This window comes from Cydia strobilella, chromosome 7, assembly GCF_947568885.1.
Source record: "Cydia strobilella chromosome 7, ilCydStro3.1, whole genome shotgun sequence".
Lineage (NCBI taxonomy): Eukaryota > Metazoa > Arthropoda > Insecta > Lepidoptera > Tortricidae > Cydia > Cydia strobilella.
This window is the reverse complement of record NC_086047.1, coordinates 5,928,311-5,942,760: the sequence shown is the minus strand read 5'-3', so window position 1 is coordinate 5,942,760 and position 14,450 is coordinate 5,928,311. Positions and strand designations below refer to the sequence as shown.

General features: G+C 35.9%; 2 protein-coding genes across 3 annotated transcripts in view; one reads left to right on the top strand and one right to left on the bottom strand.

Annotated features, from left to right (window-relative positions):
• LOC134742797 (synapsin) overlaps positions 1-14,450 on the top strand; it is a 123,359-nt gene that overhangs the window by 83,335 nt on the left and 25,574 nt on the right. The window lies entirely within an intron of this gene.
• LOC134743001 (tissue inhibitor of metalloproteinase) overlaps positions 1-14,450 on the bottom strand; it is a 61,907-nt gene that overhangs the window by 46,673 nt on the left and 784 nt on the right. The gene's annotated exons all lie outside the window — the stretch shown is intronic.

Sequence of the window (14,450 nt, the reverse complement as noted above, 5' to 3'; positions counted from 1 at the left end):
AATTTGTTCTTAGAGTAGAGTGCTCACTGCTCAAAATCCGCGCCGTGGATATTCGGCATTATAGCTTAAGAACATTGCGACTGAAGACAGGTATCGAGTACTGGCGACTGGGTCAGCCACGATTCTGTGCCGGAATTCCACGCTATCGCTACTACGAGTAGACATTACTGAGACAATTAATAATACTCCTAGCCCATTATTGCTTTAACATCCACAATTGTATGCTCAGTTATCTATTCCGTTAGATTAGATATATGAAGCGATAGTGGCGTCTTCCTGGAATATTACTATGAGTTGCAATTGTACTTGATCAAATGCAATCTAATAGGTATCCTTATGTTTTCTTGTCTTGCTTATGTTTTCTTTGTATCGATGATGTGTAACATGACTAACATGTAAGTACATAATTACAAGCTACAAAAGTTTCATACAATTACCTAACTCGGTTCTCTGAAACAAAGATTTGCCTACTGTAACAAGTTGACTGGGATGGTGATGCGATTTGCCATTTAAGTACCTATCAGTATTATTTCTAATATTGTCTTCGGTTACCGCGATAGTTACTCATGAAATAAAACTATGAAAACGGATTATATCGCGTATATTGAATTTATAATACATCCCGACGTTTCGAACTCTTTACAGCGTTCGTGGTCAACGGGTGACTGAGGAAAAATTACAAAATGCAAAAATACCCACATACTAAAATAATGAACAATCATAGACTACAAACTTTAAGGCTGGTTGTACATGCAAAATCGGTTCATAAGGCTAGTTATACACTATAATTATTTTTCAAGTAAAGATATATATATATACGCGATAAAAATAAAAAATAAACTATGCCGGCTCCAACCCTACACCACGGACCCGAGAAGATTTAATTCCCTCCTAAATTGTAGGAGGGTATCCCAATATGGGACCGGCAACAAACTCGGCGGGACACATCTTTTCAAAACATCAGAATGTCCAGCATCATCCAACACTACGGTCTCACAGTCTATGTCTCGCTTGCTCCTTTATCAGGTGGACTACAGGATCCCAAGCTGGTGGTAGAGAAAAGCCATCTTCCCTATTAAAGTTTGGATATTTCTTAATCTCAATGGCCTCGCGCAGCATTCTGGGTATGTAACGCTTCTCCTTGGCAAGAACCAGAGGCTTATCAAACTTGATTGAGTGATTGGCTTTATCCATGACATGCTCACAGACAGCAGACCTAGGTCGACGGTGCTTGACATCAGCTATGTGTTCCTTCACCCGAGTGGAAATGCTCCGTTTCGTCTGCCCGACATATGATAGGCCACACTCACAGTCCAGCCTGTACACTCCTGCAGTCTGTAGAGGGGTATTGCATTTTACAGGCCTCAGGAATTGTGACATCTTCTTCATTGGCTTGAAATATGTTTTTATAGAAGCACGCTTCAAGATGTGGCTGATCCTGTCCGTGACCCCCCTGACAAAAGGCAGAATGGCAGGCCTGCGCTCGACTGTGGGGATCTTAATGTGGGACGTCTGGTTGACCCGCGGTATCCTGAGCTCGTTTGCCTGGAGCGCGCGCCTGGCATGCTGGAGCTCCGCGGCCAGATGCTGGTCATCACATATCCTCTGGGCTCTCTGAAACAAAGATTTGCCTACTGTAACAAGTTGACTGGGATGGTGATGCGATTTGCCATTTACACATACTGATAGGTACTTAAATGGCAAATCGCATCACCATCCCAGTCAACTTGTTACAGTAGGCAAATTTTTGTTTCAGAGAGCCCAGAGGATATGTGATGACCAGCATCTGGCCGCGGAGCTCCAGCATGCCAGGCGCGCGCTCCAGGCAAACGAGCTCAGGATACCGCGGGTCAACCAGAGGTCCCACATTAAGATCCCCACAGTCGAGCGCAGGCCTGCCATTCTGCCTTTTGTCAGGGGGGTCACGGACAGGATCAGCCACATCTTGAAGCGTGCTTCTATAAAAACATATTTCAAGCCAATGAAGAAGATGTCACAATTCCTGAGGCCTGTAAAATGCAATACCCCTCTACAGACTGCAGGAGTGTACAGGCTGGACTGTGAGTGTGGCCTATCATATGTCGGGCAGACGAAACGGAGCATTTCCACTCGGGTGAAGGAACACATAGCTGATGTCAAGCACCGTCGACCTAGGTCTGCTGTCTGTGAGCATGTCATGGATAAAGCCAATCACTCAATCAAGTTTGATAAGCCTCTGGTTCTTGCCAAGGAGAAGCGTTACATACCCAGAATGCTGCGCGAGGCCATTGAGATTAAGAAATATCCAAACTTTAATAGGGAAGATGGCTTTTCTCTACCACCAGCTTGGGATCCTGTAGTCCACCTGATAAAGGAGCAAGCGAGATATAGACTGTGAGACCGTAGTGTTGGATGATGCTGGACATTCTGATGTTTTGAAAAGATGTGTCCCGCCGAGTTTGTTGCCGGTCCCATATTGGGATACCCTCCTACAATTTAGGAGGGAATTAATAGACCTGTACCGCTGGCTATATTTTGACCCCTAGGTTATAAAAATATTAAAGTCAATTCTGTTTTCGCTTATGAATACTTTGTTAAGATGTGAATCTTACATTTTGTTTTGTGTCATATATATAATTTGCTTTTCTAGTAATTTGTTATTTTGTGGTAATTATTTTTTATTTTGAATTATCTTGGAGAAAAAAATATTCGAGAGAAAACATGTAACTGTGTTGCATTTAGGATAGTGTTTTTAGTGTGAAAACATAGTTTGTGTCAATTACGTCCACTGCAATCTGATACTATGTCATAATATTCTAAATGACACAAAAAAAAATTAGAGTTAAAAAAAATTACTTAGGTCGAATTTAATCGTTTAAATAGGTCCATTAAATGATTTTGTGTCTTATTAAGGCATAGCTTCATAAGATATTTGATGATTTTGTTGTAACAGGCTGTCACCGTTACAAAAAAATATTAAAGATATTAGAGTTTACATCTTATTAATTTGAAATGCGGGATAAATAAGATGTATGAATTTGTGTCACTTGCATCCACTGCATAAACAAATATTACAAAAATATTATTTGCGTTCAAACGAAGCTAGCGGGCGGTCTGAATGGGCAACGGAGGCAGTGCAGGGTGGGGCCGCGGCGTGACCTTGCCGTACGCAACGCATGTTTACTTCGCCTGTGCGCCAAATTAACGCAACTTATTCAAAGAAGTTACGCAAACAACACAGCAACAAGCAAGCAAAGAATGCGTCGAATTATCTTTTACCTATTTAAAACTCATAGATATTGTACAATGTCACCATTATGCAAAAGAACTGTAAGTACATGTTTGATTTGCGAGCGAGCTGGCAACATTGCGCAGGGAAATCTTAAAAATATCGCGTTTACGTGAACGCCACATACATTTGTGACAGTGATAGGGAAAAGGTACCAATAAAGTAAAATTTGGTTATTAATACCGTGACTTTCTTTCATTCTTTGATAAAAAAAATTGCTATTTATGCATCATCTTTACGCACGTGTATCATACAATGTTTTACTATGCATTGTGCGAGTAAATAAAAAAACATGTCATGGCAAATAAGTTTAATTATTAAAAGGAGTGTTTTAAATCGACACGAGTTGCGAATTACCTATTCGCACGTGTATCGTACGTTTTACAGTACATATGGCCCTTTAAACTTTCGACATATGCACGGTAAGTGCACTTTTACGCACTAGTGCAAGAAAGTAGCACCATATGTACGGTAAAAAAAATTGAAAACAAAAAGCACTTGTGCGGAAAAGCAGTACTTTCCGCACGATATGGCTCCGTAGGAAACGCACTTTTCGAGCACATGCATTGTAAAAAAGTATATAGGACTGTATCTCCTAAACCATGCGTCGTAGCGCAAAAATAATAAAATTTTCGTTCCCCTTTATGTAACCCAAAAGTAATACATGAAAAATACAATGAAAAAAAAGAAACAAAATCTTTATAGGGCTGTATTAGCTGTATCTCCTATATCGTGCATCGTAGCGCAAAAATAATCAAATTTTCGCTCCCCTTTAAGAAGCCCCTAATTAAGATTTAAAAACGCAAAAAAGAAAAAAAAGAGGAAATAATCTTTATAGGGCTGCATCTCCTAAACCGTGCATCGTAGCACAAAAATAATCAAATTTTCGTTCCCCTTAAGAAACCCTTAAAAAAAACTTTTAAAAAAACCAGGAAAAAAACTTTATAGAGCTATTATAGCTATATATATAGATATAATATCTCCTAAACCGTGCGTGGTGGCGCAAAAATAATAAAAATTTCGTTCCCCTTTATGAAGCCCCAAAGTAATATACTAAAAACACAATGAAAAAAAAGAAAAAAAATAACAAAAAAACTTTATAGGGCTGTATCTCCTACACCGTGCATCGTAGCGCAAAAATAATTAAAAAAATCCCTTTAAGAAACCCCTAATTAAGATTGAAAAACGCAAAAAAGAAAAAGTGGAAAAAAATCATTTTAGGGCTGTATCTCCTAAACCGTGCGTCGTAGCGCAAAAATAATAAAATTTTCGTTCCCCTTTACGGAACCCCAAAGTAATATACAAAAAACACAATGAAAAAAAAAAACAAAAAAAACTTTATAGGGCTGTATCTCCTAAACCGTCGTAGCGCAAAAATAATCAAAATTTCGTTCCCCTTTGTGGAACCCCAAAATAATATACAAAAAACACAATGAAAAAAAAAACAACAAAAGAAATCTTTATAGGGCTGCATCTCCTAAACCGTGCATCGTAGCACAAAAATAATCAAATTTTCGTTCCCCTTTAAGAAACCCTTAATTAAAACTTTAAAAAAAACCAGGAAAAAAAACTTTATAGAGCTATTATAGCTATATATATATATATAGATATAATATCTCCTAAACCGTGCGTGGTGGCGCAAAAACAATAAAATTTTCGTTCCCCTTTATGCAACCCATAATTTATATTTTAAAAAAAACGCAAAATTAAAAAAAAAACATTATAGGGCTGTATCTCTTAAACCATGCGTCGTAGCGCAAAAATAATTTAAAAACCCCTTTAAGAAACCCGTAATTAATACTTAAAAAAAAAACAAAAAAAAACCAGGAAAAAAAACTTTATAGAGCTGTATCTCCTAAACCGTGCGTGGTACCGCAAAAACAATAAAATTTTCGTTCCCCTTTATGCAACACATAATTTATATTTAAAAAAACGCAAAATTTAAAAAAAAATCTTTATAGGGCTGTATCTCCTAAACCATGTGTCGTAGCGCAAAAATAATAAAATTTTCGTTCCCCTTTATGAAACCCCAAAGTAATATACAAAAAACACAATGTAAAAAAGAAAAAAAGAAAAAAAACAATAAAAAAATCTTTATAGGGCTGTATCTCCTAAACCATGCGTCGTAGCGCAAAAATAATAAAATTTTCGTTCCCCTTTATGCAACCCATAATTTATATTTAAAAAAAACGCAAAATTAAAAAAAAAATCATTATAGGGCTGTATCTCTTAAACCATGCGTCGTAGCGCAAAAATAATTTAAAAACCCCTTTAAGAAACCCGTAATTAATACTTAAAAAAAAAAACAAAAAAAAACCAGGATAAAAAACTTTACAGAGCTGTATCTCCTAAACCGTGCGTGGTACCGCAAAAACAATAAAATTTTCGTTCCCCTTTATGCAACCCATAATTTATATTTAAAAAAACGCAAAATTTAAAAAAAAAATCTTTATAGGGCTGTATCTCCTAAACCATGCGTCGTAGCGCAAAAATAATAAAATTTTCGTTCCCCTTTATGAAGCCCCAAAATAATATACAAAAACACAAGAAAAAGAAAGAAAAAAATAATAACAAAAAACTTTATAGGGCTGTATCTCCTAAACCGTGCATCGTAGCGCAAAAATAATCAATATCCGTTCCCCTTTAAGAAGCCCCTAATTAAGATTTAAAAACGCAAAAAAGAAAAAGAGAAAAAAATCATTTTAGGGCTGTATCTCCTAAACCGTGCGTCGTAGCGCAAAAATAATAAAATTTTCGTTCCCTTTTATGAAACCCCAAAGTAATAACAAAAAACGCAATGACAAAAAAAAAGAAAAAAAAAAAAAACAAAAAAAAACTTTAGGGATGTATCTCCTAAACCGTGCATGGTAGCGAAAAATAATCAAATTTTCGTTCCCCTTAAGAAGCCCTTAATTAAGATTTAGAAACGTAAAAAAGAAAAAGAAAAAATCTATATAGGGCTGTATCTCCTAAACCGTGCGTCGTAGCGCAAAAATAATCAACTTTTCGGTCCCCTTTATGTAACCATTAATTTATACAAAAAAAATCGCAAAAAAAAAAGTTTTTTTTTTATAGGGCTTGATCTCCTAAACCATGCGTCGTAGCGCAAAAATAATTAAATTTTCGTTTCCCTTTATGAAACCCCAAAGTAATATACAAAAAACACAATGTAAAAAAGAAAAAAAGAAAAAAACAATAAAAAAAACTTTATAGGGCTGTATCTCCTAAACCGTGCGTCGTAGCGCAAAAATAATCAAAATTTTTTTCCTCTTTATTCAACCCTTAATTTATATTTAAAAAAAAACGCTTTCACTAAACTGCTGTAACTCGGAAACTTAGAATCCACAAAGGGGACTTTACTAAATTATGACACATATTAAAGCCTGACCAGTAATATATGATCATTGTCAAGAGGGCGCTGTTCATTCTCATGTATAGGGTGACAGTTCAGTATAGTATGAAAAAATATTGTATTTAATGAACATCATCATCAATGTAATTAATGTTGCTTGCCACGCTTAAACATAACAAAAATCACAATAAATTGCGTATTAAAATAAACTTAAAAAGTCTACTAAAAATCGAAACAAAAGTAATTTTTAAGTCGCTGTTGTGACATTCTCAATCAAAAGGTAGGTACCACTTTGTCGTTTACTATAAAGACGAAATTTGATTATATCTTTATACAAATAACCTGTCAGAGAAAGTGGTACCTTTTGATTAGGAACGTCACAAATGTTGGTCAGTATGAGGAGTGCAGCCTACAGTTTATTTTTAATTATATTTATATACCTACTACGGTAAGATTGATAAGACAATGTAATTATGCCTCCGAATGAAATAAATACACTGTATCGCAAAACTAAGTGGCGAGACAGCTCATAATGCCATCTCTTGGTTGGTCTTAACAAGGGTAAAGGAGATAGTATTAGGATCTCAGTCGCCAGCTGATATTGCGGCAAGTATAATAAGCACCCAACCCGCGTAGGTACCCTTCCCCGCGCACGCCCTTCTTGCTCAATTGAGTTTTATTTTGCCAGATAGTAAAAAAACCGTGGATCAAAGTGACCCAAATTATGAATGATGTCTCAATGTGGTATTATAATATTGTAGACGTAAACTTAATAATATGAATTTTTTTTTGTGGCAGATACAGGGTGTTAATTAGAAAAAATTTTTTTTTAAATAAAAGCGGTGGATGAATTTGACACAGATTTGTTTGAATAACATATAACAATGTTCTGTAAAGTACAACACTTCACTTACCGACTCTAATATTTTTTTAGGCGTTTTAGGATCAATATTAGGTATTTATTAAATGCCATTATACCCGTGGATGAAAATGACACAAAATGCGTGTGTACGTCGGAAGCCACTTTGCCTTTACAGGGAAGCAAAGAATTTCGTCTCGAATATTTTTTTTACAGAATGCTGATTGAAAAAAGAAATACCTAAATTTCTACCTAAGCAAATACCTAGGATGACACAAAATATTATTTTTAGGTTTAGTATATGGTCTGGAAACTATATATAAAAAATAAGCAACATTAATATTCTTATAACCTCAGAAGTTATTGGTACAGGTCTATAAATCTTCTCGGGTCCGTGGTGTAGGGTTGGAGCCGGCATAGTTTATTTTTATTTTTATCGCGTATATATATATATCTTTACTTGAAAAATAATTATAGTGTATAACTAGCCTTATGAACCGATTTTGCATGTACAACCAGCCTTAAAGTTTGTAGTCTATGATTGTTCATTATTTTAGTATGTGGGTATTTTTGCATTTTGTAATTTTTCCTCAGTCACCCGTTGACCACGAACGCTGTAAAGAGTTCGAAACGTCGGGATGTATTATAAATTCAATATACGCGATATAATCCGTTTTCATAGTTTTATTTCGGTTATTTCTAATCAAGATGGCAAACTCATCAAAAACGACTTTTTAAATATGTATTTGACAGTGAAATGCTTTTTGAAACTGTATTATTTGCTTACAAATGTTAGAAACGTAGTTACCTACCCGTAATAGTTAATCCGTATACCTTTAATCCACATTTGTTCCTACTCACATTTATATCCGCAGTCGCAAAACATTATCCTACCGAATTAGAATTTTAATTCTCCAGCCAGAGGTTAAATCATAACAATGTGCAGTCATTATTACCGTCATAAAGCACTAGTAATAGGCAAGCGGTGTTGATGCCTATCTCCGTTCGTGATTGCCTTCTTCCGCGAGCCGGGTCGGGGGTCGGGGTTTGACACTAGACCTTCGTTTTAAGCCAACTTTCGAGCTGTAACATATCCCACGACTTATCGTCCTCGTAATTTTCATAGTGCTAATAATGTGACATCAAAACTTAATCTTATCATACATTACTTAATAACTGAGTATTTTAACACGCACGTGACAACATAATGTGATTAGAATTAATTGTAGTTGTTGGTATTTCATTACTTTATCTTTGTCACATACACACGTTTTGAAATCAAAATTAAATTTTTGGGCTGATTTTTATAGTTCTCGTTTTTTTTCGACAGAGCGATAATATTTGGTGGATAGATAGTTCCTTATTCTGTACGTATATATACCTGATAAGCTTAATTTTAACGTATTGAAATTTTGTATTTATTCCACCCAGAATGAGGAGGTCTTCATACCAGCCAGATTTGATCTAAATCTAACGAAACAATAATCCACATCAAAATAAAAATCGGCCCCTTTAAGAATAACGAAAGCATAATGGAACACAATATGCTTAAAATTGCTGACTTTATACACAAAATACTATATTGATAAGAATAATAATTAATGTTTACCTTTATATTGTTGTACATATCTGATTTTTGCTTTTCACTTATTAGGCAAAACAATTATTAAAAATTTTAATAAATAAAATGTTTGATCATTTGCATTTTACATTTTAATCAAATTATTCAAATACTTTTTTTGTCAGATGTAGATTCTTTGGCATTCAATTTAGTTCGTAGGTCAATAAATTGCTCTCTGGACCCTGTTTCATCAAAGAACTAGATTCCCCAGACACTGAAAAAGTTTACCTTTACTTAATTCTAAATGGGTTACGTAGGGCACGCGCGACCCTTTTCGATTTTCGAGATCTGATGAAAAACCTATTACCGAAGTGTATAGATAGATGTGCCCGTTTCTCTCGATCTTTGGCAAAGTAATTTTCGAAGAAAGAAAATACAGATGAATAGATGCCTTATATATTCAGTCTCGCGGTCAGTACGGATCAAACGAAAACCATAATATTGTCTTCGGTTACCGCGATAGTTACTCCATCCATATTGGGATACCCTCCTACAATTTAGGAGGGAATTAAATCTTTTCACGTCCGAGGTGTAGGGTTGGAGCCGGCGTAGTTTTTATCGCGTATATATATATATCGTTACTTGAAAATAGTTGTATTGTATAACTAGCCTTATGAACCGATTTTGCATGTACAACCAGCCTTAAAGTTTATAGTCTATGATGGTTCATTATTTTTAGTATGTGGTTACTTTTGCACTTTGTAGTTTTTTCTCAGTCACCCGTTGACCGCGAACGCTGTAAAGGGTTCGAAACGTCGGGATGTATTATAAATTCAATATACGCGATATAATCCGTTTTCATAGTTTTATTTCATAAATGAAAATCAATTAAATATAAGACTTTAGAGGGCTATCAAATTTTCTGAATATATTAATTTTCGCTAAACATACATGGTGGTCAAATCGATAGCTCTTAAGGCCCTCCGTCATTCCTTTGATTCATTCTGTATCTTGTATTTATACATAAGTACTGAAGTTAGAACTGTCGGTATCCAAAGTTCCTGTATAAGGGTGCATTGATTCCATTTTTGTAATTGTTTTTTGTAACTTTTGGTTCATTTTATTGCTGCTTGTAAAAATTGACATGTAAAAGTGCCACTGTGGCCTATTTGCTGAAAAAATGTTTGATGTTTGATGTTTGAATAGTTCGTCCCAGTAACACATTAAGTACCATTGCAGGTTAGTTAAATAAATTATTAAAACAACAAGATGCTATCTAAATAAAATGTCCAGCGATTATTCCTGACCGACCATGCTGGGTATATAATTACACGATACATTTTATAGAAAAGCCACTCAAAGCAGAGTTTATTAGTGCCTGCATAGTGCTGGGAAGTTTTCTCAGTTGTTGGCTTTTAATTTTCTAGAACTGAAGCTATCTGATTTCCCAGAAAAGATTAGTAGCTCGAAGTTTGTAATTATTTGTTAAGTAGGTACTTGTTTTTTATAAATAGCTAATTTTAATGAATGGATTAGTATAGGGTACCCTCCCCTTACAAAAATACATGCAAAATAGCGAACAGGTAGCTAATATTTAATCTATGTGCCTGAAGCGGCTGTTCTTGATAATAACGACAGTGAGACGTGTTTTAGCGAATAGAGCACGTAGAAGTCATCATTTTATCAGTAGCGATGACACTCAGAAAATAAGACGTGATGTCTTGGCCGCAGACAACCCGTACAAACTGGCCATTATGCAATAAAGTAATCTGATTAATCAATAGAGCAGAGTGGGTCCCGCCATGCGTACCGCTAACGACACACATCCTCCTCAAGCATCCTGGCTTTGGCACCCTGCCGTTGACTTACAATTGAATCTGCTACAAATAACCACACTGTTCTATTAATAGACAGCTTCTCACGCCCATTAATTCGTCGTAATCCAACATATATAGTGTGTCGAGTTTGTTTATTGTTCGTGGCGGCGTAACGTAACTGACACTGAGCTCCAAGAAACGAAGAGGGTAAACAATTATCTGAAGGAACTGCAGAAAAGCTTTATTTTTTTTTCTTTAAAATTTTCTTTGTAGTTTTACATGTATGTAAAATGTATAATTTTGGTGCAATAAAGAATATTTACTTACTTACTTAAAGTTGTGAGAATAAGCTGAATCCTCTGACCAAAAAGAATAGAGTGTATAGAGGGTTATTGTTAAAGTAAATTTACCGCCATCTTTCGACACAGGGTTAAAACTATATATGTGTGGATAAATGTTTTTTTTTTTTTAGAACGCCATATGATTTTGACCCATGTTCTTTCACGGATATGTTTTAAAATTCTTAAATATCAAACGGTGTCGCTAACGCCATCTAGACGAGTATAGGCCAAAGGTATGGCGCCATCTATTCGAGCATACATTTTTCTTGATTTTCCGAAGCACGTTTTTCCTTAGACTTTACTTATCTTATACGGAGTTACGTATATCTTTGTTCTGACGTTAACTCAATCCCTTAATTATAAGCGATACCGACCGTAATTTCGCCTAATAAGGCAACTTTCAAAATCAAATTGAAAAGAAAGCTCTCAATCCTCTGGAAAGCCTCAACAATTATTAAAATCTTATCTCATCTCTGTCACTTCAAAATCATTTTGGAAGCTTATTGGGAGTTTCGTAATTTGTCATGTTTCATGAAAGGTAAAATCTTTTTACAGTACATATGGTGCTACTTTTTCGCACTAGTGCGGGAATGAGCACTTTTCGTGCATATGTCGAAAGTTTAAAGGGCCATATGTACTGTAAAACGTTGTACGATACACGTGCGAAAAGGTAATTCGCAACTTGTGTCGATTTAAAACACTCCCTGCGGTCGTGTTTTAATTTATCGCCACTCGTTTCGAATTTCCTCTTTTCCGCACTTGTATCGTAAATAACTATTATTCTGTTTTTAGTATTTGTGCGGCAACAGAAATACATCGTCTGTGAAAATTTCAACTGTAGCTATCACGGTTCATGAGATACAGCCTAGTGACAGACGGACAGACGGACGGACGGACAGCGAAGTCTTAGTAATAGGGTCCCGTTTTTACCCTTTGGGTACGGAAACCTAAAAAATGATACAAATCTAATAACAACGCATGATCTAGTTAGATAAAAGTAACGGCACTCAGTTATATGTTTGAATATAAGTAATTGCTTTCCCTGCATTGTCCAGGACGGGGGCTGATTCTCTTAACGAACTGCAAGTATTAATATTGGAATCGTATCGTAACCTACGTGCGTTATTGGGCATTCGCATTCGGATTTGAATTTGTCTAGAAAACAATCGACTAGGTATTTGGTTGTAGCTGAATGCAGTCCCATGCCAAGTACTTACTTTGTATTTTTTGTACAATTGACGTACTAGCAAAAACTTCAACGGTGATGATCTAAGTATTACATATGAATTTATACTGAGTGCCTTAGCAGAGTAGATAGTTTTGCACCTTGCTGAACCTAGTACATACCTATTTCAGCTATTGGCAACAGTATTGACTAGCAAACACTACATGAAACGCGAGAACACTAACCAAATGCTAACTATGTTTACAAAATGTGTCACGTTTGCTTCTCGAGCATTATTTAATATCGTCGTAAGTCAACAAACTTAGCAAACCTGATCTCTAACTAAAGAATCAGTGTTTGCATAGTCGTACCAATAAATAATCGTTATATTTAGGAAATACGTTACTGGATGACAGACCATTTCTGGATCTTCTAGTCTTCGATTAAGTCGATCATAGGGATCTTGTCGGTCACTGGCTCACTGGCACTCTGGTCTGTACAACTAGGTACATGCGCTTGCGCAGTTATGGATATGCAACACAATTGGATTTTCCCCTCAGGAGTCGCGTGCCAACTTTCGCCTCCATAAACATTGTGTAATTAGCAATTGTATGTACTGTATTTATATGTAGCTGTTAGTTCATTATCAGTTTTGCAAGTGCCTGAGTCTGAAATGCTTTTTGAAACTGTATTATTTGCTTACAAATGTTAGAAACGTAGTTACCTACCCGTAATAGTTAATCCGTATACCTTTAATCCACATTTGTTCCTACTCACATTTATATCCGCAGTCGCAAAACATTATCCTACCGAATTAGAATTTTAATTCTCCAGCCAGAGGTTAAATCATAACAATGTGCAGTCATTATTACCGTCATAAAGCACTAGTAATAGGCAAGCGGTGTTGATGCCTACTTATCTTATACGGAGTTACGTATATCTTTGTTCTGACGTTAACTCAATCCCTTAATTATAAGCGATACCGACCGTAATTTCGCCTAATAAGGCAACTTTCAAAATCAAATTGAAAAGAAAGCTCTCAATCCTCTGGAAAGCCTCAACAATTATTAAAATCTTATCTCATCTCTGTCACTTCAAAATCATTTTGGAAGCTTATTGGGAGTTTCGTAATTTGTCATGTTTCATGAAAGGTAAAATCTTTTTACAGTACATATGGTGCTACTTTTTCGCACTAGTGCGGGAATGAGCACTTTTCGTGCATATGTCGAAAGTTTAAAGGGCCATATGTACTGTAAAACGTTGTACGATACACGTGCGAAAAGGTAATTCGCAACTTGTGTCGATTTAAAACACTCCCTGCGGTCGTGTTTTAATTTATCGCCACTCGTTTCGAATTTCCTCTTTTCCGCACTTGTATCGTAAATAACTATTATTCTGTTTTTAGTATTTGTGCGGCAACAGAAATACATCGTCTGTGAAAATTTCAACTGTAGCTATCACGGTTCATGAGATACAGCCTAGTGACAGACGGACAGACGGACGGACGGACAGCGAAGTCTTAGTAATAGGGTCCCGTTTTTACCCTTTGGGTACGGAAACCTAAAAAATGATACAAATCTAATAACAACGCATGATCTAGTTAGATAAAAGTAACGGCACTCAGTTATATGTTTGAATATAAGTAATTGCTTTCCCTGCATTGTCCAGGACGGGGGCTGATTCTCTTAACGAACTGCAAGTATTAATATTGGAATCGTATCGTAACCTACGTGCGTTATTGGGCATTCGCATTCGGATTTGAATTTGTCTAGAAAACAATCGACTAGGTATTTGGTTGTAGCTGAATGCAGTCCCATGCCAAGTACTTACTTTGTATTTTTTGTACAATTGACGTACTAGCAAAAACTTCAACGGTGATGATCTAAGTATTACATATGAATTTATACTGAGTGCCTTAGCAGAGTAGATAGTTTTGCACCTTGCTGAACCTAGTACATACCTATTTCAGCTATTGGCAACAGTATTGACTAGCAAACACTACATGAAACGCGAGAACACTAACCAAATGCTAACTATGTTTACAAAATGTGTCACGTTTGCTTCTCGAGCATTATTTAATATCGTCG